Genomic DNA, 25,284 nt, shown 5'->3' with positions numbered 1-25,284 from the left:
TTTTTGCATATTAATTAATTGATGTCGCAATATTTTTTAAAACACATTTCATTACTGTTTATAATAAGTTATTGACAATAATAATAATAATAATAATAATAATAATAATAATAATAAATATTCAAGTCATTGTCATGCAGTTCAAGTCAAGTCAAGTCTCGAGTTGCTGTTCTCAAGTCAAAGTCAAGTCAAGTCATTTTCTTCATTTAGTCAAGCAAGTCACAAGTCCTTAAATTTGCGACTCGAGTCAGACCCCAGTCAAGTCATGTAACTCGAGTCCCCCGCCTCTGGTATTTATACCTGTCCTTTGTTACCACATGTATCTGTGTACATATCAGAAACTACAAAAAGGGTTTGGTATATCATATAAAGTATACAGTATATACCTTGTATATATACCCCAGTTATTTATTTAGTCTTGGCCTGGTATTTTTTGTATAATGTGACAATGCACTCTTGGGTTCACAATATCACTGTTTCTGAGCATTCTGTTACCATACCGTTTTGATCAGCATGAGCAAACCCCTCAGCTTTGATGTATACAAGTGGCATGCTTGCCCTGACATGCCTGGCCTATTAGTGAATTGCTCCAAACTGACTCCAGATCCATCGTAAGCCACCTTGAAATTTCTGTAAACCCTGATTAACTGAATGATTGAACTCTACACTTTGACTAAACTTTATTAACACCATTAACTAAAAAAAAAAAAAAACAAACAAACAAAAAAAAAAAAAACAGAACCATGGACTTTTAAACTGGCTCTGACATTCAGTTAATGTACAGTATGTCAATATCTCGGTGGCATTAACTGTATGTCAGAAACTGGTTTCAGATACACTCAATGTGAGGGGCCTCTCCCCACAATGCACAACTTGCACAGTCAGAGCCAGTTTAAAAGTCCATTCTACTCTTTTTAGTTAATAGTGTTTACTAAGGCAAGCAAAAATTAAAAATGTAAGTCGCTATTCATTGATAATAACTGAATGTCTTCATAAGACTTGGAATATTGTGCATGAATCATATGGACTACTTTTATGGCACATTTTCCCATATTTGGAGCTTGAAAGTCTGTGTTCACTATCTGCAGAGTATGTGAAGATTTTTCAAAGTCACCTTTTTGTGTTGGAAAAAAGAACAGCATATAAGCTGTAACAACATGAGGGTGAGTAAATAATTACAGAGTTTTCATTTACGGGTGAACTATTTCTGTCAAACCTCAGCCGAATGACAGTCTATCATGTGTTTCGTGTGTGAGGACATAAGTGAGCACAGGAACTGTGGAATGTGTCAACAGAGAAACTATCACCAAACAAGCAGATTCCTCTCTACTCCCAGCTTGGGTAAACATGAAGGGATGGAGGCTCATCTCACAAACATCTTCCAGGAGCTCTGTTCTCAGCAGTACTTTCCCTACTGTTTCCCTGGAACAATTTATAAGGGCCTGTTATGACTTCTGACCTGGCCTGACTTCATTTGTGTGTCGAGGGTGATCGTCCCATCGCAGTGACAGTAAGGTCACGACCTTGAGTCTAAGAGTCTGTGAGAAATTGAAGATGAGCCTACATACAGACACAAACAGGAAGACATTTGCACATGGGAATAGTGACACGATTTGTGATGTTTACAGATTGTGAAACAGATGTTTATGACTTTACGTCAAAAAGTCAGCAAGGTCTCGTGTTTGTCGTTCTATATGGAAAGACATATTAAGCATGTCAAGAGACATCTAGAGAAATTCACATGCTCGAATTTGGACATAATGACCTCTTATTTCCAGATTGTTTTCAGAGAAGTGCCCAATGCATTTCAAGCATTTACTGTTGCGGCAACAAACCCCAGTACTCTAGGGGGCGATAGAGTTACCTTCATATATCGGTTTAATTAAATCAGATGCATTATTTATCTAGCAATAAACATGTCAACTGTTTAACTAACTATAACTATAAATTCTCTTTACACATTGGCTCTGCAATAACTGGTTTTTACTCAAACTTTAATATCTGCTGTAGTGCCTCTTGACTTTCTTACTTCTGCTGAACACAACGATTTTTAGAAGAAAATTTCAGTTCTGTAGGTCCATACAATGCATTTCAATAGGGGCTAAAACATTGAAGCTCCAAAAAGCACATAAAGGTGGCATGAAAGTAATGCGTACAACTCCAGTGGTTAAATCCATGTCTATGATAGGTGTGGGTGAGAAACCGATCAACATTTAAGTCCCTTTTCTACTATAAATCTTGACATCAGCAGTCTCCTTGGCAATCATTATTTCAAGCTTGATTATATTTCCCAGCACCATCTAGCACTCTGCAAACTGTACTAGTAAGTGTAATCAAGCTTGAAATCATGATTGTTCCAGTAGACTGCAATTGCAAGATGTATAGTGAAAAGTTACATTTTGGTCTGTTCTCACCCAAAACAGATTATATCCCTTCAAAAGACATGGATTAAATCACTTATGGATTACTTATATGCTGCCTTTATGTGCTTTCTGGAGCTTCAAAGTTTTGGACCCCGTTGTCTTGTACTGTATGGACCTACATTGTTGAGATATTCTTCTAAAAACCTTTGTTGTGTTCAGCAGATGAAAGAAAGTCATACACATTTGGAATGGCATGAGGGTGAGTAAATGATAAGAGAATTACAATTTTGGGTGAACTATCCCTTTATTTTTTTGAGGTTTTAAATTGATGATTTTACTTTGGGATGTGTGGCAGAGCTTATTCATGACCAAAGTGACAGTTCACCAAAATAAATTCACATTTTGAAATTATTTACTCACCTTCATGTTGTATTAAACCTGTGAGACTTTTTCTCTTCTGTGGAACATAAAAGGACATGTTAGGCAGAATTTCAGTCTCAGTTTTGGAGCCCCTTAGAGGACAGGGAGGGAATTTATTTTCTGAAGTATTTTTGCGTTCCGTCGCAATAGTTTTGCGTTCTTTCACCAAAAGTTTTGCATTCTCTCAGAATAGTTTGCATCACCTCACAATAAATTTTGCATTCCCCCACAATTATTTTAGGTTCCCCTCACAATAGCTTTATCCATCCCTCATGAAAATGAACCATGGTTTTACTACAGTAACCATATTTTAACCATAATATTTGTGGTAAAACCATACTAATAATGAAGGAAAACTAAAACTATGAAAAAAATAAAAAATAAAAAGGTTCTTTTTATTACAGTAACACCGTGTGCTTGTGTGTGTGTGTGTGTGTGTGTTTATTAATTAGTTTTATTGATTTTTCATATTTGATCAGATTAATGATTTTTATTACCTTAGTTTTGGTTTTCCTGTATTACTGAGATGGTGAAATAAACTATACTATATTACTATATTATGATTACTAAAATATACAATATTTAAAGGGATAGTTCACCCAAAAATTTAAATTCTCTCATAATTTACTCACCTTCATGCCATCCCAGATGTGTATGACTTTCTTTTTCCTGCTGAACAGATATGAAAATTTTTAGAAGAATATCTCTGCTCTGTTGGTCAATACAATGCAAGTAAATGGTGACCAGAACTTTGAATGTCCAAAAAGCACATAAAGGCAGCATAAAAGTAATCCATACGACTCCAGTGGTTAAATCCATATCTTCAGAAGCGATATGATTGGTGTGGGTGAGAAACAGATCAATATTTAATTCCTTTTTTACTATCAATCTCCACTAAATAAATCAGACTTGAGAATTGTATGGACCTACAGAGATGAGATATTCTTATAAAAATATTCGTTTGTGCTCAGCAGACAAAAGAAAGTCATACACATCTGGAATGGCATGAGGGTGAGTAAATTATGAGAGAATTTTCATTTTGGATGAACTATCCTTTTAAATATGGTTAATGTTGTGGCTATAGTTTTACTACAAATACCATAGTGCAACTATACATTTTTGTAAGGGATGGATAAAGCTTTATGTAAGAGAACGCAAAACAATTTCAGAAAACAAATTTGCTCCCTGTCCTCTAAGGGGCTCCGTACCCAGTCTTCACTTACTTTCATCGCATCTTTTTCCATACAATGAAAGTAAATGGTGACTGTGTTGTCCCTCTCTAACCCTTTTAAAGGCATTCACAATTCTAATCTAACTGGTGCAGAACCCTGCTAAACATCCTCCGCCAGCCCAGCTGTCAGTCTTTTATGCCTGGCTGATCAGGTTGCAGTAACGCATCTATTATTTTAGCATTTAATTACAAAGGCACATGCCCTGAACAAACATGCCATATGTTTGCCATCACCTCCTACATCCATTCACAAACACAGGGATGAGATTGAATCTGACCAACTGTTTTGGACACATCACCCTCCTCAATTAAATCAGACCGGAAGAGCCTCTCTCTCCAGATTTGGGCCATGCTGCCTACTTGTGGTTCCTTTTTATAGGGCCAGTGTGCTGGTTAAATCTACAGCTCACTAAGTGCATTGGACAAAAGAGGCCCAGGGGGTGTTCTTATGGGCTCAAAGGGAGAACAAACTTGATAATGTATTGATAGATGGATTCAAAGAATATCAAAGCTCTTTGGGCCACTCATTCGATGATGAAATGAAATGTGCCATCATAGTATAGTCATGAATGCATGTATCACTGTATACAAACGGGGTTCGATACATAAAGAACCTTTGTGCCACAAAAGTACAAAAAAATCAAAACTTCCATTATGACTCTGACTTTCCAAAGTTGTCCAATTGGAAAACCTGTCACCATGGCAACAGTTTGATGATCTCTGTAAGTTCTGTGACCTCTGTCTATCCTTGTGCTTTGTGGCGAAATAAATATCAGCAGCTGTTGCTCAGTGGGTGACCTATGCACTCCATCTAGCATGGCTGCCCAGCGTAACCACAGTGATTAATTATGACACAGAGTTTTGGAACCCTGACTGGATGGCATGGAACTCCATTGAAACATGGTGCATTTCCATCTGGATAAAGTTCATATTTTTAATGGCATAATAAGGATGTTTATGCTTTTGATTTTTCATTAAGGTCAGTGCAGCTTAAATTAACTAAATTTGAGACCTCTATCCAGAACAAACAGCTCCAAAATAAGTATTTGTTTTGGAGGTGTTTTGTTGGCTTTTAATTGGTATGAAGAGAGTTAATGTTGTTAAATGTTAATTCCTAATGAGCCATAAAACAGGTCAGTGTGATAAATGCAACCAAATGTTTGTGCTGTAGAGTAAAACGCTCTGAATGTTAGTCCCAAAGGGAAAATCGATCAAATCCACAAGTGCATGTTAAGTCATTTTCTACATGCTATTTAAGTGGTTTAAAGTGTATGTATATAAGAGTTGTCAAACACCGTACATGACCGTTAATATTCTGTTTAAGAGGATCATACAAGCTATCTTAAAAAATGTAGTCAGATTAAGGGTTAAATTACCTTCAAATACATGGTATAAGCCAGATTCAGATTTGGATTCAAACCCAGATCGAGATTCAGGTTTAAGATTCAGATCAAAATGAGATTATACTGCTACACTTGTTTCTCACATATATTACATTTGGTGTCATGTCACCCTAAAGAGAGACTTGGATTCTTCACTTGCAAGTTGCTTTGGATAAAAGCATCTGCTAAATGAATACATGTTAATGTACAGGTAAATGGATTCAGATTAAGATCAAACAGTATAGTGTCACACTTGTTTTTCAGCCTTGTCTTGTAGAATCATGTTACTATACCTATATTTCTGCAAAATAAAAGTTATGTGACTTGTACGTATCATGACAGTTTCCTGGTGAAATGAACATTAGAGGCGCTACAACCACAATGACTTTTATTCCCTTTCACAAAAATCACGAGTAAAATGACAGATTATCAGTTCATAAACACGTAATTTTCGCCCTATTCCTCACACAATGCTATCTTATGACATCTAAACACTTTTACTATTAGTGCATGACTTCAAAGTCTATACATTTTAACGTTTGCATGAAATAACCAACTACATCTTGATCAGTGTGATCAACTTATGTTGTAGCTCAATTGAAAGAGCGTTGCACTTGCAGTGCAAAGGACTTGGTACGAGTCCTAAAGAGCACGTGAGTGAAAACATGAGCCAAAAGTATCATAGAAGCACCACAAAATTATGTGATTGATAGTTCAGCATTTCTTTTTTTATGTAACATTTGCTTTTTTCTGACACTATTGGTTAGATTTAACCTTGTGCGACCCTGCACGTACACATGCGTGTATGTTGTATTTTGGCTTCACTATACGAAATGCATAATTTTATTTCATTTAAACTGACTGATCTCAGTTCAGGAGACTCTGTGCTGTCAGTAAATGGTTAAACTTTCGACATACGGAGTCATGTGACAAAACAATATTGCACTGATCACAGCGGAGTTTGCCTTTGGGAGAAACGCCAACAAAACTACATCTGGTAAGAAACCTAATTAGGTTTTTACATTGAAACATGTTTGAGTCAAAAGATTTGAGTCTGTAATTTCATCTGATATGACATTTTTAAACTTTGGGAGATTTATCGCAAAACGCCACGCTGCTAAACACAATGTACACTAATGTGTACAATAGCACAAGGTTTTCATTAGAAATCCTATATTTACTGTGCAGAAATAATTATGCTAATATCTGATTGGTATAATTCTTCAGTACTGGCTGTCACTTGTTTGTTTGACAGTGCACAGAGAGAACATTGAGATTTTGTTGCCAAAGTAGAAAATCATTAAACATAAAAGCCAAATCAAGTCAAATAATTTTTATTTATATAGTTTATTTATTTTGTGCTTTTTTCCAATACACGCTGCTCCAAAGCAGCTTTACAGAAAATCAGCTGTAATGTCAGTAACATTCATAAACATACACCAACACTCTTGGAAACATAATAAACAATTTGACTGAACTGTGACTTTCTATAGCTTGGTATTATTTAAAATTTCACAACTTAGTCCCACTGTCCACGTACGTGCACATAATTTTCTAGGAAAACTATTTGCTCTAGAATTATTAGTATTTTATTTTTTTTGCATGATTATTAGGTGCTACTAGTTACAAATCAAAAAGGGAAATGTAAAATGCACACAGCAGACACGCTCTGGTCTCAGGAGGTTAAGGTTTATGGTAGGGAGGAAGGTTTTGTTGATTTAAAACTCTACAGAGCATTTCTTTTTCATCTCACATTTGCTTGTTATGACACTTTCGTTTAGGTTTAAGGTTTTGGGTAGGGGAGGTCGGTTTTGTTGATTTACAACTCAATAGAGCATTAACCTCATCTGTTTGGGAGGAAACTTAATTTAACTTGCTTTCAGTGCCACACACTGGACATTTCACTTCAGAACTGCAGTGGTACAGTTCATGTAAGGAAGAGCATAATTAAAAAAAAAAAAAAATTTTTTGCAAAAATGTTGCCAAAGTTTTCACATTTATTGCATTTGCTGTCACGTTGCCCAAATGGGAGATTACATTTTTTATGAACTTTCCATGTTGGGTGTAGTTTTGTGGTTTACTGTGTAGTTGTTTTGAAGGGATTTTAAGCATTAGACACTCACAGTCTTACAGGCACACAGTCCATTTCTTTCAAATGATACCCAGGGCAATAAAATAGCTGTAATGTTTGTATGTCCATGTTTGTGACACATACAAATGCTCTTCAAAGATGATGGGCCAAAAAAGTCTAATAAACTGCATTTAACACAGTGGCAGACGTCGGTCTAGAAGCTGTGAAAAACCCTAATAACTCACACCAACAGTAATAAAAGTCTGCAACAGCCATCACTCCCTGCCTCTATCTTTTTCTCACACACACACACACACACACACACACACACACACACACACACTCACACACACACACACAGACACACACACACACACACGTTGGTGCAGCTATCATTATGAGGACTCTCCATAGACATAATGATTTTTATACTGTACAAACTACAGATTCTATCCCCAAACCCTAACCGTACCCCTAAACCTAACCCTCAAAGAAACCTTTTTGCATTTTTACATTTTCAATAAGTGATTTGAATTATGGGGACACTAGAAATGTCCTCATAAACCACATTTATAGCATAATACCCTTGTAATTACCAGTTTGTAAACTTAAAAAACGTCCTCGTAAACCACTTAAACCTGCCCACACACACACACACACACACACACACACACACACAGTCCCCACAATGTAGTATAAACATGGTACACACACACACACACACACACACACACCTTTCCTCCTGCCTGACTTGATCAACTTGAAACTGTGCTGCAATCCTGTCAAAATCCCCGCAGAGGCTAAGATTGAAACAAACACCTCAAGCTATAGAAATGCATCCTGTGCTGATAAACAGAAGCAACTCTTTGACAGGGGAACGAGATTCTGAAACCGAAGAGTTTTCACTTAAAGGTATCTGTATTATATTTGGGAAATAGGAAATTTCCTATATACTGTACTTATCTGTATTATATATAGATCAGGAAATAGTCGCGGATAGCAAGGCTGACTGAGAAAAATAAACTTATTTTCCCTTACTCCCTTAAACCATCCAGATGAGAGCTTGCCAGATCGAGAAAGGGCTTTCCAGTTTTGTGTGCAATATGGTGTACCCTCTGAGGCTAAAACTATATAGTAAATAGATCAGGAGAATCGGACAAGCACGTCAGCCAATGAAAATCAATTTGTTTGTTGGCAATCCATACAATTTCTCCCTCATGTAAGCTCCAATCTAAAATGTACACAACCCGTCTGCACAATTTCTGACCCACGTGTTCATTTTAAGATAATCCTCTTTCTCACACGACACTAGATTTAAGCTCGCTTAGACATTTTCTCATTTCCAGCACTGAGATTGTTTTCCCACCTTGGATTACAGCACTACTTCCTCTTTAATACATTTTCGTAGCACAGAGATTTTCTTTAGTTTAAGTGGGTTATGGAGCCCCACCCTTTCTGCCACATTATGTTTGATTGGTTTGATAAGGAACTCAGGGAAAGAGATGCACAGAAATGTAGTCAGGTGTCAGATGTGAGATATGTGTTTGAAGTGCTACAAAAAGAAACATAGATAGTAGAATCGATCTCAGATTCAGTTTGAATACTAAAGAGTCTCATTAAGTCATAAACCCAGCAAACAAATGTATGTTCTTTCCAAAGGTTACATTGTGGTTGTGGGAACATGAAAATGTCCCCAAGTTTTCTTAACATTAGTAGAACATTATTTAAGGTTAATAACATTATAAGGATATTCCATTAATGTTTTATTTACAACATTTGTTCCAAACCTTTAAATAATGTTATCTTAAGTTGTTGGAATGTTCCCTGTTAGGTGGGAATACTATAGGCAGTTTTTCGGTCAAATTCCAACAGAGTTTAAATAAACTAAAGTAATTTAGAGTCTGATTCAGCCTAGATACTACAGAATCTGATTTAATCAAATATAGTATAGAGTTGTCCAGCCAGCCAACATTATAGAGAGACTGGGAATGTACAAATAAAGGTTCATTTGTCTTCAAATGCTTCATATGATTTGGATGTAATTTAGATTAAAGTGTGATAAAACTGTTTTGCTTTACAGTAAAATATATTTGAACATCCGTAAAACAAGACATAGGCCTATTTAATTGAGAAGCAAATTCACATGAGATATTAATCCTTGCTTTCAAAATTATCTCAATTTAGTGAGGTTAGGCTAAAAACAAGGCAAAAAAGTGGTGTTCTGCTGTTGTAGCCCATCGGCCTCAATGTTCGATGTGTTGTGCATTCTAAAATGCTATTCTGCGTTTAGTTTGATTATCTGAGTTACTATAGCCTTTCTATCAGCTCGAACCAGTCTGGCCATTCTCTGTTGACCTCTCTCATCAACAAGGCGTTTCCGTCTCCAGAACTGCCGCTCACTGGATGTTTGTTTGTTTTTGGCACTATTCTGAGTAAATTCTAGAGAATGTTGTGTGTGAAAATCCCAGGAGATCAGCAGTTACAGAAATACTCAAACCAGCCCATCTGGCATTAACAATCATGCCACGGTCCAAATCACTGAGATCACATTTTTCCCCATTTTAATGGTTGATGTGAACATTAAATGAAGCTCCTGACCCGTATCTGCATGAGTTTATGCATTGCACTGTTGCCACATGATTGGCTGATTAGATAATCGCATGAATAAGTAGGTGTACAGGTGTTCCTAATAAAGTGCTCAGTGAGTGTATTTCATTTTAAGGATGTTCGAATAATTTGACTGGAAAACAAGACAAAAATCATGAGTGAGAAAATGTGTTGCAGTGTAAAAATAGTGTCCTTTGCCTTCATGCAAAATTTGAAATATGACCCAGATTATTATTATTATTATTTTATTTTTTTGACAGCTTTCTTGAGATTGGCCCTGTAAGACTTTGTCAACTTGGTTAGAAGTTAGAATTTGGTTTGATGTGAATCATGAGGCTCAGAGATGTGTCTGTCCCATTCATCAGTCCTGATCCAACATGGCTGTTGTTTGCCATGCTAAAGCTGTTTGTTTTTGCTGTAGTGTTTTTTTGTCCATGTGGAATCATTGACATTGACTGGAACATGATTCTTGAACTACAGACGGCTAATGTTTTTGTGTGAAAATGTGTGGATGTCTGTGCATTTAGGTTGATGATATTGACGTTTATGATCTAATGCAAAGCATGAACTAGTCTCTTTACCTACCTACCTCCCTACCATAAACCTTAAACCTAAACCTAATTGATAGTGTCATAAAAATGCAGTTGCCGAATCAACTTCTTTAGGACTGGTACCCCAAGTCCTTTGCATCGTAAGTGCATCACTCTATCAGTTGATAATTTTCATAAATGTAGGTGTAGTAACATCATTCTTTGAGACTACGTTGAGTTTAAAAAATATTTTAAATTATGTCTAAAAATGTTCTCTCTGATTTGCCAAGATACTATCATCAAAGAGAATCCAGATTTTAATATAAACATTTCTCATCAGATTCTGCAAAGACCAAATGTTCTGAGTAATGCTATCTACGATAATTGAATATTGATATACTCTTACTGTATGTCAGCAACTGTCTCATTTATTTCTATCTTTATTCTTCCTAAAATTAGGAGTAACATGAGACATAGTCCATAGTTAAACGAAACATAACTGAGAACTATATTGTATGTGTATATTAAGGGAGAGTGCATAAAGGACAAGAGCATGCATGCTTGTATGTGTGTGTGTGTGTGTGTGTGTGTGTGTGTGTGTATGGAATCTGAAACCGAGGAGGGAGTGTGTGTAAGAAGTGTGTAAAGCTCCCCTCCTCTCACACTTCCTCAAACAAGCTCTCTCTCTCTCTCTCTCTCTCTCTCTCTCTCTCTCTCTCTCTCTCTCTATCTCTCTCTCTCCCTGAGGTCGCAATCCTCCTGCGGTCTCTTTTCCCATTGTATGTGTGTGTGGGAGAGAAAGGGACGTCACTTTATCTGAAAGGTTCATGTAGTGTGTGTGAGGACTCTCTCGAAGTGTGTATGTTTTGTGTGTATGTCGAGGGGCTGAACTCGGAGCCCCCCCTGTGGACGTCCTGAGAGCTGAGGGAGGCTGGCGTTACCCCAGAGACTCCTGAATGCAGATGGTGTGAGCAGTCAGGAGAAAAGTTTATGACAGCTCTGTCTCTCTCCTCCGATCCGCTCTCTCTGTTTTCTATTCACAGCTGCCCTATGTAGCTCTTTGATTTTAAAGATACGGCTACAGACTTTTTGCTGGGCTGTTTGTCTTCGAGGTCTGAGTCATATACTGGATTGTTTTGGACAGCATTTGTGTGGACGTTCTCTGGATAGCAGTTTTTAAGGGTAAGACTTTCTATGCTGTTTATGTTTGTGTTAAAGGCATAGTTAAAAAAATACTCTCATCATTAATTCACCCTCATGTTGTTCCAAACCCATATGACTGACTTTCTTCTGTGGAACAAAAAAGAGATGTTTGGCAGAATTAAATACAAAAACGATGCAATGAAAGTGAATGGTGACTGACATCTTATTTTGTGTTCCATAGACGATATTAAGTCATACAGGTTTGGAACAACATGAAGATGAGTAAATGATGACAGAATTTAAATTTTCAGGTGTTTTCGCACTGAATGACCGCATATGTGTGTAATGTATATGTTTTGTCAGGCTGTTATGTAGAGGTCATGTTTCTTTTAATAAACAGTCATCATCAAATTTAGATCTGTGTGTATGTGTGTGTGTGTGTCATAGCCACAGAAACACATAATGAACTATAATCAGTGTGTGTGATGCAGTTATCTATTTTACCTTATCAGTTGCTCTGTAATTTGTCTCTTTCTGTTGTAAACACTTATCACTGTTGCAACTAGCCGTCTACTGTAAGTCACCAAATAAAAACATTACTCATATGTATATTGCATATTTGGGTGAATGACATGATATGTCAAGCAGTGACAGCAGTGTCATGCAGTCTGACATTGCATACTTCACCTGAAACTATTTTAAACAACATTTAATACTAAAACTACTTAATATTTATTCATGCAGTTTTATGATCACATAAAAGAGAGACTATATTGCAACATATATTATCACGCCACAGGTTTATATATAACATAAACCTAAAATCTTGAAACTTCATGGACGATATTGTCTGTTTTCTACTGCTGTACCTTTGAAGAAACCTCTTTCCTTAGTGCCACAGTCCTCAGCATTCGACAAAGCCAGTTTCAAATCTTCTACAGCTGTTCCAGTTTTAGAATTTGCAGAAGTGTTTCAGTGTTTTTGTCAGAGAAGTGCTAAAATAGCACAGGCGTTTTCCTTTTCCATTGAAATGCAGAGTCTATGTTTGTTGAAAATTCCAAAAATGAAAATTCTGTCATCATTTACTCACCCTCTAGTCATTTAGATTTTACTCTGTTTCATGGAACACAGGACATTTTTGGCTCTTTTCCATACAATGAAAGTGGAAAGTGTCCAATGACTGTCAAGCACCAAAAAAAAAAAAAAAAGCACCTTAAAAGTTGTCCCTATTACTCATGCACTATGTTCCAAGTCTTCTAGAGCTATATATAAAGCTATAAAGTAAAATAATGGTGCTTTTTTCTGTCCTAGTTGGAGCTTGACAGTCATTGGTTCATACATTTTCAGAAGTCTCTGACGAGTTCAAGTAATGTCTTTTACATGGAGTCCAACTCAAGTCCAACATAGTCTCATGAAAACATATAATAATTTGTACCAGATGGCAAAATCGTTAGATATCGTACGACTTGGCTCATACGAAACCAACTTTTATTCCCATAAAGTACAACCATTCAACAAACAGAATTTCAAATTGTGCCATTGCCTGCTCTGCATTATTCCCTTAGTGAATCGGGCACAAAACCAGGGCGCAATTCATTCTTAGTGAATTCCTCCCTTAGATTTGAGTAACGATCTCTGCTGGTCACCATCCACTTTCATTGTATGGAAAAGAACAAAACTGACCTTTTGTTTGAAAGAAAATCATATTCGCTTTAAACAACATAACTGTGAACTATCTGCGACTTAGACGCCACGAACGCAGGCCCCCCACCTTCGCGCGTCCGGTCGCACCACACTCACACCCATGGCCAGGTGGTTGTGACGGACTACAAGGATGGTCAAAAAGTCCCTCCTTCCCCGTCGCCGACCCCCCCGACGCCGGGTATATGGAGCAAGGTAAGTGCTTCGAGGGTCCCCTCAGCGCAGCCACGAGTTCGAGACGAAGCGAGGCTCCTCGACGTGGCATCTCTGAGCCCACATGATGTGCTTGCCACATGTTACCTCCCCTCCAGCAGGATGTGGTCTCTGCAGGGTCTTTTCCCCCTGAAAGAATAGGATAGGAAAAGAACGCCTTCTCCGCCGCATATATTGAGCGTTAAAATGGCCCCAGACGAATAACTGAATACTCTGTGTAGAGAAAACATAGCGCGGCCTGCTTCCATACTAGATATGTCACTTCCCCCCCCCAGGGATGTGGGGAACAATACAACGTTTTTTGGGGCACTGGGGGAGGCTACATGCAGACCGGTGTACCTGCTACCACACACGCAGCAGCTTGCTTGCACCTACACCGGCAATCCACGTAACATGGTTCAGCTAGTCGTGGCGTTTCATATAGGGACCCATAGTGTCACTACATCGACACAACGTCAAGTGAGTGACAGAAGGGGAACGTCGCGGTTACTGTCGTAACCTCCGTTCCCTGATGGAGGGAACGAGACGTTGTGTCCCCCCTGCCACAACGCTGTACTACCCGCTGAAATGGCCGGGACCCTGTCTCGGCTCCTCAGCACAAAACCTGAATGAATGGTTGCGAGCCAGCTCCTTTTATACCCGTATGTCCAGGGGAGTGGCATACAAATTCCACTCGCCAATTCTCATTGGCATTTTTTAAAAGATCTGAGGTGTTCGGGGCTCTCAAGAGCGACCCCTAGTGTCACTACATCGACGGAACGGCGGATACGACAGTAACTGAGACGTTTTTTGCACCAAAACAGTCACAATTTAGTAATAAATGATCATTTTACACCCTGTTTTTGGCCCTCTGTCTGAAACGCTCGGTTTTGGCCTAAGTGCCTCCTTAAAACTTCAACGTAAATGCCCACTTTTCTGATTGGCTAACATCATGCAGCCCCTCAAATTCAGCAAACTCAATCGGAAGAACATTATAAAACAAAACTGTAGGGTTTACACATAAAGCACATCCAACACATTGCATGTGAATATATTAAACTGTTCATCTCAACACAACTTTTAACACTCAGCACCATAAACTATCAAACAGTCACGACATTTGAAATATTCATGAATTAAATGGTGTACTTATGGTTTTGAAGTGTTTTTAACTGCTCCCTCTTTCAATAACAGTTCCTTTGCAAAGCTTGAATTGTATTTTGTCTGTTCACAAGCAATCCATGCTGACATGAGCTGAAAAAAACACACACACATAGTCCAAAGAACAGTGAAATTACGCACATACATACTGTAGGTGCACTGAGGTGCACATCGCCAGAAACACACCGAAAGGTCAAAGACGTCCATCGTCAAAGACGTCCATTGTCAAAGACGTCCTATATTTACATACACCAACAATTAAAAATAGCGCAGATGAGCGAAAGAACGCATCCATGCTGTGTTTGTGCTCAAAGCAACACAGGCAGCAGCTGAATGAAAGAGAATTGCTTCTCCCTTTCAGAATTGTAACTTGACACCGCGTCTTTTAAAAGCGGCACGAGATATGTATCAAGCGGTGAAAGATGTCTGTCTAGTGCATGAATATATTAAAAAATAATCCAAAATAGTCCAGATGGGTCCCCCTTAGGTGTTATGTTAGGAATAGTTAGCCACGGAAGGCCTGCTCTCTTGACTTGAATTGCGTGCCAGTGGGCGTGGCCAAAGGTGCGATGACACATGTTGTGGGTTGTTTAAATACAAATGAGCAATGTTTCATGACGTCATGAACAGACAGATTTCAAAACAAGACATTTCAGCAGGGTGGCAACTATAAATGCTCTTTTTAGACTGGGGAGGAAGTTTTGAGTTCTGAAATTTACAGTATGTTTCTATAGTACAGTAACCTCTTATATGTCTAAATATCAAGGAAAATGTGATTCTCCATTTCATGAATATAGTGACTTACAATACTTAGGCAAGATTCAATCTCAGGTTTTGTTCAAATAGAGGTGGTGTGCAACAGAGAGACAAAGAGTGAGGTAGATAGAAATTCAGACAGAAACCAATGAAAAGAAAAGACAGGAATGAACAACAGTCTGTCAGCTCACTGGAGTGATGAGATCTGGAACAGAAGGGAACACACAGTTCAGAGATATTTCAGAAACAGAATGGGAAATGTTGAATCCTGAGCCGATTAAAAGTGCATTTGCGTGTATACATTTAGCAAACACAATTAATTATTTTGTGTTTAAATGATACTGCTCTTGTTTTTGTTTTTTCATGGTTTCAAAAGGCGTTATGGAGTTTTCTTAAGGAGTTAAGTTTCATTAAAAGTATCAGCTTTGTCTAAGCTTAAAAATTCCTCAATGAGAAATGAGACAGTTGTTGGCACTCAGAAAGAGTATAGAACTATACATCTTATGTAGCTTGAATTATTTAGTCTTGGAAGAATTTGACGAGAAATGTTTAAAGTTATATTGAAAACTCTGACTGTTGATTGCAAACAATGGGATGTTGGTGAATCTGAGCAGTTTGAGACATTGTTGAGATCTCTTCTGAAATTCTAGAGGAGACATGTGAGATTACCAGGGCCTTTTTCTCTGTAAAACATCTGACAGGAAGAAAACAATACAACAAAAATGTCCACTTGATCTCCATTTAAAGGTGCACTCAGTAAATTTTGCATTTGAGTCATCTTGGACCTACAGTGACACCTAGCAGCGTGGATGTACACAGTTTTTAGTTACGGATGCCATTGTAGAAATTCACTGTACACATTCATGATTAATTTAATCCAAGAGTGAAAGTGTCCAATATCAAGGCGGTTACTGAGAATAAGCCTGTAGTATTTGGCTGGTCATGTGATTCTAACATGGCAGTCCTCTGAGGAGACCCTCTCCATGTAGAATAAAACAACTTTTATAAGGTTACTGATATGGAGTACTGATATGACTGTAGTCTTCATCTCATGTGATTGCTCATGATTTTATACCTATGTTTCAAAATGAATATTCACTTCTTTAGGAGTAAACTTCTTTAGGCGTGCACCTTTAATCTCATTGGGCCTTATTCATGAAACATGACCAGAACTAATTTGTGTGTAAATCGTTAGTAAAAATTATTTCTATGTAAATTGTCCAGTTCAATTCAATGGGACAATTTATGTAAAGCATTAACTAGGGCTGGGTATTGATTCAGTTATCCTGATTTGATTTTATTCCGATTCACAAGCTCTCAATCCGATTCTGATTCATTTGGGTATGTTTCAGTAATAATGTCCATTTTGCTTAAATTTGAAAGAAATTCTCTCCCAGCTAATGCTATTAATTATACAGGGGACTTTTTTTACAAGGTACATTGTGAAAATATAAATTTTGCAAATTATATTTTATTTGTTTTTCATCATTTTGGTACATTTTAGCCTTTTAAAAATGTACAAATCTATGTATTTCATCAATACATGTGATATTATATTGCATAAATTATATTTGGTAAGATGTTTATGGTTAAATGCATACATTTTTTTTTTTTTTTACTATTTACAGTTCAAATATTTACATTGATTTGTAGAGCAGGTGCTAAAAATAGGTGCTGTCTTTTCTGTGCGGCAGTTCTGTAAAGAGCATCTGTAAATGAGCACATAATAATGAAAGATGACAAGAATGGCTTCTATCCTCATCCAAGCTATTTGTGATTAGAATTAAATGTTTATGTTTTGTTGTTTTTGATCAACAACTGACTGTAAAGAACAGAACAGGTATTAAAAGGGACATTATTTAATGACAAATGGATTGCGTGGATCTTGTCTTTTTGACACACATTACACGGAACAAACCAAACTTTCACTTTCAACATACTGTAAAAGGATGCTGAACTTCTTCTCCAATATACTATTCAGTTACTGGTGTATGAAATCTGAACATTTACCAGCCAGTGGCTAATCACAGACATTTTTTTAAAGATTTATTTTGGGATTAAAGAATCTATATCAAGATTGTTCAAATGAAGATCGTGATGCATCGTTTTTACCCAGTCTTAGCATTTCAAACAAATTTGATCTGCTCATGTTTAATGAATAAGGGCCATTGCTGTCTATGATATTTTAAAGAATTGCATAATCTCATTGTTGTCTAGAAGACAAAAGTGAGATGTTAAAGAGATTTACTTTGAATTTTTTCTTTCCTATATAAAGCCATGCCCTGATTCATGTCCAAACCGCATTTCAATCTCCAAACCTTATTTCAACAAGTTAAAGACACAAAACATACACATATATGCACAGCTCTATTCTCTCTACTCTCTAAAGGAGTGCTTTAACTTTGATGGAAGAACATTATCTAACACAGAAAGAGGGGTAGGGATATTTTTGAGATGTATTCATCTAGAGAAAAATTGATTAGAAAGAAAGAGAGAGAAAGAGACATCACTGTGGTTATTTAGAGGACTGATCATCTCATTTTCCCCATCAAACCCTCGATGACCCAAAGCTATGATTGTGTTTGTGTTCCGGGCTTGTCTGGCTCTGTCTGAAGAGGCAGGCACATGGGTCTGTTTATCAGCGGGCATTGAGTGGAGCTCGCTTATGGCTGACTGCTAACACCTAAAATTATCTACCTGCTTTAGCACAATAAGATGAGACTTTTTGTTTTTGACTATGTCAAAATAAGCCCAAACTTTATCTTAAAAGCCTGTAAGAACCCTACTGAAATCTGTTGTATCTTGGTCTGCAAAGTCCTCTAGCCTTGGCAAAAGATCTCACCTAGTTGTGAAGGCAATGGAGGGCTTGGATCTAAGAAAAAATCTCCCAACTTGAAAAAACTAGGTAAAAAGTTTAACCTACAAACAGAGAGGCAGCAAAGTTTGCAATCAGCTGGTACTGCAGAAGACTTCCTATCCATTGAACTGTGGTTGGACATTCAGCCAATCAGCACTGATGATATGTACCTATTAAGCCAATCAAAATAAAGACTGTGATAGCATCATCACCATCATCATTAATCAACATTTTGCTTCCATATTTTCTATTTTTATCGAATCTGGTTCCTTGATTTATTTATTTTTAAACAACCTCCGAGGCCACCGCCTGTGAACTTACCACTCACTTCTGCTGAAATTTCCCCAAATGAGGCAGACAATCATATGCTTGCATCATGTCTTGTTTTGTACAGATGTACATGTACAATCACACAAAGATTCCTCAAGAGGAATTTATTTTAATAACTAGAGAACTTTGTGGCAGTAAGTTAGAGGAATATTCTGGGTTCAATACAAGTGAAGCTCAATTGACAGCATTTGTAGAATAACATTGATTACCAGAAATGTTTTGTGTGTTGACATGATTTTAGAGTTTACCAACCTTTTCTATATGAAGTTATATTCAATTTTACAACTTCGTTGCAATGATGACTTAACCCTGTAAACTCTAAAATCCTAAAACGACTGTAAAAATTATGATTTAAACAACTTTACAGCTCAAATAATTCGAGTTTAACAGAAAAAACAACACTTTTACACACAAGGTCCTGTAATTTGCAATATATTAAACAGACATTATGGCCTCTTTCTTATAGTTTACTCACCCTAGTTGTTACGTATGATTTTATTTTCTTCCACTGAACACAAAAGGAGATGTTTAAGAAGTTGCTTTTTTCTATACAATTAAAGTTGATGGGGACTGGGACAGTCAAGCTCCAAAAATAACAAAACACACCCACAAAAGTACCAAGAAAGATTCCTTGTAATTCACTACTTAGTAAATAAAAACTTTTTGTCAAAATAGTCAGGACTACTTTTATCATAATTATTTATTTATTAACTTTTTGGAGCTTGATGGCCCTAGTCACCATCCACTTTCATTGTATGGAAAAGAGCAGCCAGGATGTTGGTTAAATTACTCATTTTGTTTTCCATGAAAGAAAAAAAAAAGAAAAAATACAACAGAACAACATGAGGGTGAGTAAATGATTGCAGAATTGTAATTTTGCTTGAACTATCCCTTTAACTTTATAAGCAAACCTGCCACATCTAGCCTAAAAAACGGCATCTAAAAATTTTTATTTTCTTGAAATGACTGCGGAAACTGTAGATGCCAATGCTAGCGAAGAAATGAGAAATGCAACCATTTCTATTTCTGTTCTCTTCTGAAATATGCTTTTTTATGTCATTGAGAGGTGAGGAAATGGTTCACCCTTATGACATCATAATGTTGGCTCATATTAAAGAATTATGTTTTTCCTTCTCAAAAACTCTTTGCTAAGGAATGCTAATGGAGTATCTATAATAATTTGGAATCAATCCTAGAAGGATCAAATAAGATTCTAATGGATAAACTGAAATTCCCATTTTCCAATTATTTTTTCCACATTCTCAAGAACCATATTTGATTCTTATTTGATCCCTTTAGGATTAGTTCTGGCCATTTCATAAGCTTTCCTTTAGGATTTTTGTCTAGGGTTATTCTTCTTGAAAGTGTTCTTGAAGTCAGAACACCATGTTTTTTTCTTGCCATTTCTTTTCTGTGCTAAAATCTTGTTACATAATCTGACACATAAGGTCATAAAATGGCTGAATACATAATGCTGTCTTCTCCTTTGTCCCTTCTTCCCTTTATAATATCTTTCCGTATGTCTTTTTACACACATCAATAGTCCTGGTGCACTCTGGTGTGGTACCAGAGTGTGTTTCATGGTCAGTTGGGCTGAGTGTGGCCCTCAGCAATAGCAGACAGCATTAGCTGTCAAGAGGTGCAGATAGAAGAGACCAACAGCTGTCAGAATGAAACACAGACAGACAGACAGACAGACAGACAGATGGCTGGAGTTAAGCCTCCAACGTGCCTGTTTTAGAACACACACACACATATATAAACAAAGTACAGGGGAAAATATAAAGAATTCATGACCACACAGAGTTCCCTCCTCTTTGTGGTTTTAAGAGAATTAATACACCAGATTAGCATTATTTTTAAATGCTCATTTAATGCTAATTAACATGAGCTTTGTTTTGACTCGACTAACTATAATAGTCTACATTTTATTGCAACAGATTCATATATTAACATATTTTACATAACATCTGATGATGCTAATATGCTAAGGTAATAGCCATATCCCAAATGACACACTATGCACTGCGCTCTTACACCATATGCACTCAGCCATCTAGTGTATGAATTTTCAAAGTGTAGCACTTTTTACTACGCTGTTTTTTAGCTGACGGAAGTGATGTTTCAAATGCATGCGGTGTTGTTGCTAGCTTCAGCACTTTAGCCAAACTCAGTTGAGCTTATGTCTCAAATAATGAACATATTTATAGAGTGTGGGGTGATGGTAAAACAGTCAACTCACATTTTTTTGGTGCTGTCTTCACAGAAGTTTCACTAGTTGCCACATTCACCATTAATTACAATTGTTTTGTCAGGCCAACATAGTGGCCAGGTAACTCCGCCCCTTCTGTTACATATGGCAGTCTGTGGCTGTTGAGTCCATGAAGAGTCCATATTCCACACTTTGTTAATTCAGTTGAAGTACATAATCTGGGTACTTGTACTACTTCTATTTGTTGCATTTTAGGTGTAAACATACTACTTGCATTACTTACACTACAAAAATACGTAGAATAGTGCAAAAGTGTGCGATTTGCGATGCACCTATTGACTTGGTACTGTAGTAACCTTTACAAAAAATATAGAGTTTTGACAAACTTGCCGCAAACTTGCCTTAAATTTCCCTCTCATTATTTTCACATGCAAATGAGCTTGCGATTCACCGCAAACGTTTGCCAGAAGTTTGCAGCTCTTTACCGGTAGTGGTGAACCTTCAGCAAACTGACAACAATGCGACAGTGAAGAGTTTGGCACAAAGCTCATGTGCACATGAAAATAATGAGTGTCTAATTTGCGGCAAATTTTCAGCAAGATTGCAGCAAGATTGCCAGAACTTTAGATTTTTGTTAGGGAAGCTAAAACAATATGCATCTCATAGAAAAATTGGGTGAAAAAGTGCCATGTTAGTTACATGCAACAATTTTTATTATAGTTCTGAATAAAAATATATTTATAATAAAAATTTTCACTTGCCCCTGTACATAATCTTAAAGCTAAAGTGTGTCATTTTTTTCAGTGTTAAAATACTTACTCATATCCCAGCATAATATACAGAAACATCTCTCAGTAAAGGGCCATTCAGACCGAACGTGTTATTGAGCTACAAAAATGCAACAGGTGTCTCAAGACGTGTTTTTAAAAGATCCTTAAACTTGAAAATGTGTCCAAAAAACGAGGTGCTGATAAAGCAATGGTCAAAGATGTCCATCTATTGCATGCTTAAACAGTTTAAAAACAGTATGGATTAACGCAAAAACTTGTTCATTGTGAACATCCCCTACGACATTTGTAGGATGAAAATGTAAAAACTGTGGCTCTATCAAAACATTGCTGTTTGTTTGAGAATCCCGACCTGCCCAATATAGAAATATTGGCTCATAAAATGGTGCAAGTTTGTGACAGGAGTGTCTGTTTGAAAATAATAACTTGATCTCCACTGTCTGGACTCTGGAATGTGTAGTCACCTTATTACATTGCTGCATTTGCTTAAAGGGGAACACTTTTCAACTTTTTCATATCGCCAACGAAAATTGAAAATGAATGACTTCCGGACTCATCTTCTGTTGTCGCTGCTAATCACTGTAAATGTGCATGTGGAAGAAAATTTTGGCCAAAATGAAATATTTTAATTGAATGATATATCATAATTTTGCGGCTTACTGTTTGGAGCAACTGTCATGTTGGGAGCGTGTCTATGATACCTAAAAATCTTGCTTAGTTGTTGAACTGCTCAAGAGTTGGAGACTTGTTGGGATACAAATTCTCCCCTTCTCTGCAGTAAAAGGGCCAAACAAAGCAATGTCAATCATGGAAGGTCTTCTCTGTGTGCACAGCTCTGTCACACTCCCATGTGGAGAGTAAACTTTGTAAGCAAGCAAAGAGTGCTAAGAGTGACCAGATGCTTCACTGAGCTAACAGGTACTGAAGAGAGCTCTGAAAATAGAAAGTTCATTTTAAAGGAATCCTTTGAATTTTTACTTGGGTCAAAATATTTGTTTGGTAATTCTGCATTGAACTGCTTTAATTTACAGTGGCATGCAAAAGTTTGGGCACCCCTGGTCAAAATTTCTGTTGCTCTGAATAGTTAAGTGAGTAGAAGATGAACTGATCTCCAAAAGGCATAAAGTTAAAGATGAAACATTCTTTTCAACATTTTAAGCAATATTAGTGTATAATTTTTATTTTGTACAATTTTAGAGTGAAAAAAAAAGGAAAGGAGCACCATGCAAAAGTTTGGGCACCCCAAGAGATTTGAGCTCTCTGATAACTTTTACCAAGGTCTCAGACCTTAATTAGCTTGTTAGGGCTATGGCTTGTTCACAATCATCGTTTGGAAAGGCAAGGTGATGCAAATTTCAAAGCTTTATACATACTCTGACTCCTCAAATCTTGTCCCAACAATCAGCAGCCATGGGTTCCTCTAAGCAGCTGCCTAGCACTCTGAAAATTAAAATAATTGATGCCCACAAAGCAGGAGAAGGCTATAAGAAGATAGCAAAGCGTTTTCAGGTAGCCGTTTCCTCAGTTCGTAATGTAATTAAGAAATGGCAGTTAACAGGAACGGTGGACTTCAAGTTGAGATCTGGAAGACCAAGAAAACTTTCAGAGAGAACTCCTCGTAGGATTGCTTGAAAGGCAAATCAAAACCCCTGTTTGACTGCAAAAGACCTTAAGGAATATTTAGCAGATTCTGGAGTAGTGGTGCACTGTTCTACTGTGGAGCGACACCTGCACAAATATGACCTTCATGGAAGAGTCATGAGAAGAAAACCTTTCTTGCATCCTCACCACAAATTTCAGCATCAGAAGTTTGCAAATGAACATCTAAACAAGCCTGATGCATTTTGGAAACAAGTCTTACAGGCTGATGAAGTTCAAATCTAACTTTTTGGCCACAATGAGCAAAGGTATGTTTGGAGAAAAAAGTGTGAAGAATTTCATGAAAAGAACATCTCTCCAACTGTTCAGCACAGGGGTGGATCGATCATGCTTTGGGCTTGTGTTGATGCCAGTGGCACAGGGGAACATTTCACTGGTAGAGGAAAGAATGGATTAAATTAAATACCAGCAAATTCTGGAAGCAAACATCACACCATCTGTTAAAAAGCTGAAGATGAAAAGAGGATTACTTCTACAACAGGATAATGATCCAAAACACACCTCAAAATCCACAATGGACTACCTCAAGTGGCGCAAGCTGAAGGTTTTGCCATGGCCCTCACAGTCCCCTAACCTAAACATCATTGAAAATCTGTGGATAGACCTCAAAAGAGCAGTGCATGCAAGACGGCCCAAGAATCTCACAGAACTAGAAGCCTTTTGCAAGGAAAAATGGGTGAAAATCCCCCAAACAAAAACTGAAAGACACTTAGCTGGCTACAAAAAGCTTTTACAAGCTGTGATACTTGCCAGGGGGTGTTACTAAGTACTGATCATGCAGGGTGCCCAAACTTTTGCTTCGGGCCCTTTTCCTTTTTTGTTATTTTGAAACTGTAAAAGATAAATATCAAAAAGTAAAATTGCTTAAAATATTAAAGAAATGTGTCATTTTTAACTTTAAGCCTTTTGGAAATCAGGCCATCTTTTGCTCGCTTAGCTATTCACAGCAACAGAAATTTTGATCAGGGGTGCCCAAACTTTTGCATGCCACTGTATACTGCTGATTAAGTAAGTTAAAGTCAATATTTTTATAGCAACATATACACATACTGTATATAACATATATACCGGATCCAGGTTTTATGTCACAAACTTTTGAAGGTAACTCTATCGCCCCCTTGTGTACTGAGTTTTGTCACCGCCACAGTAATGCAAGAACACACGCAATTGCAATGCGTTGGCCAAGCACTTGGGTCTGCATTCACACACTTGTGTATAGTATGCTACTGATATTTAGCTCGACACCTAGTCTATTCAAGTGCGTGAAAGCAAGCGCTTCTAGATACGCAAGCTTGATATGGTGACGTTGTGTTACGATATACTGTATGTCAGACTGCTATTCGTAATGCGTTACATTCTCATTGTTGCAAGAGTTAATATAGCAGGCAGTGGCGTAAACTCTCAAGTAATCCATTATATCTGATTGAGATATCTATTACAGAAAACTACAAGTGACGCATTATTCATTTCTGTGCCAGGGAATGCTAGCCAAGCATCTTCATAAACATCAAAGCTTTCACGAGATACCAGACCTGAGCAGAATGCTAAACTCTTAAAGTTGTTCTTTATTGTGTGTGGTCAATGTTGGAAGATGTATACACAAGAACTTTTCTGTTCACTGCAGCGAAAGACAATGACTTTAGAAGTGTCTGCCAAACTGATCATTACTGTAGGTAAACCATCCGATTAGCCGTCAGACAAAACAGAAATTGCTTACTTTCTTTAAATGGATGGCTTAAAAAGATTAGTCATTCTCCGAGATTGATCAAGAGTGATTAATAAAGTGTGTGTGAGTCATTGGCTGAAGTCTGAAGCACCCAGCCATGGTGAAATACTCGATCTGCATGTTAATTTTAGAGAAAAACTTTCAGTCATGCTGCA

At 37.3% G+C, this 25,284-nt stretch overlaps 1 protein-coding gene across 1 annotated transcript in view; it reads left to right on the top strand.

Annotated features, from left to right (window-relative positions):
- Positions 1–11,371: 11,371 nt before the first annotated feature.
- arhgap24 (Rho GTPase activating protein 24) overlaps positions 11,372–25,284 on the top strand; it is a 149,062-nt gene continuing 135,149 nt past the window's right edge. The window contains exon 1 of the mRNA XM_051677115.1: positions 11,372–11,786. The gene's annotated coding sequence lies outside the window, so the exon portion shown is untranslated. The remainder of the gene's footprint in view (positions 11,787–25,284) is intronic.

The sequence above is a fragment of the Myxocyprinus asiaticus genome, chromosome 38 (genome assembly GCF_019703515.2).
Source record: "Myxocyprinus asiaticus isolate MX2 ecotype Aquarium Trade chromosome 38, UBuf_Myxa_2, whole genome shotgun sequence".
In the NCBI taxonomy this organism is placed as follows: domain Eukaryota; kingdom Metazoa; phylum Chordata; class Actinopteri; order Cypriniformes; family Catostomidae; genus Myxocyprinus; species Myxocyprinus asiaticus.
The sequence above is the reverse complement of the archived record's forward strand: the minus strand, read 5'-3'. Positions and strand labels throughout refer to the sequence as shown.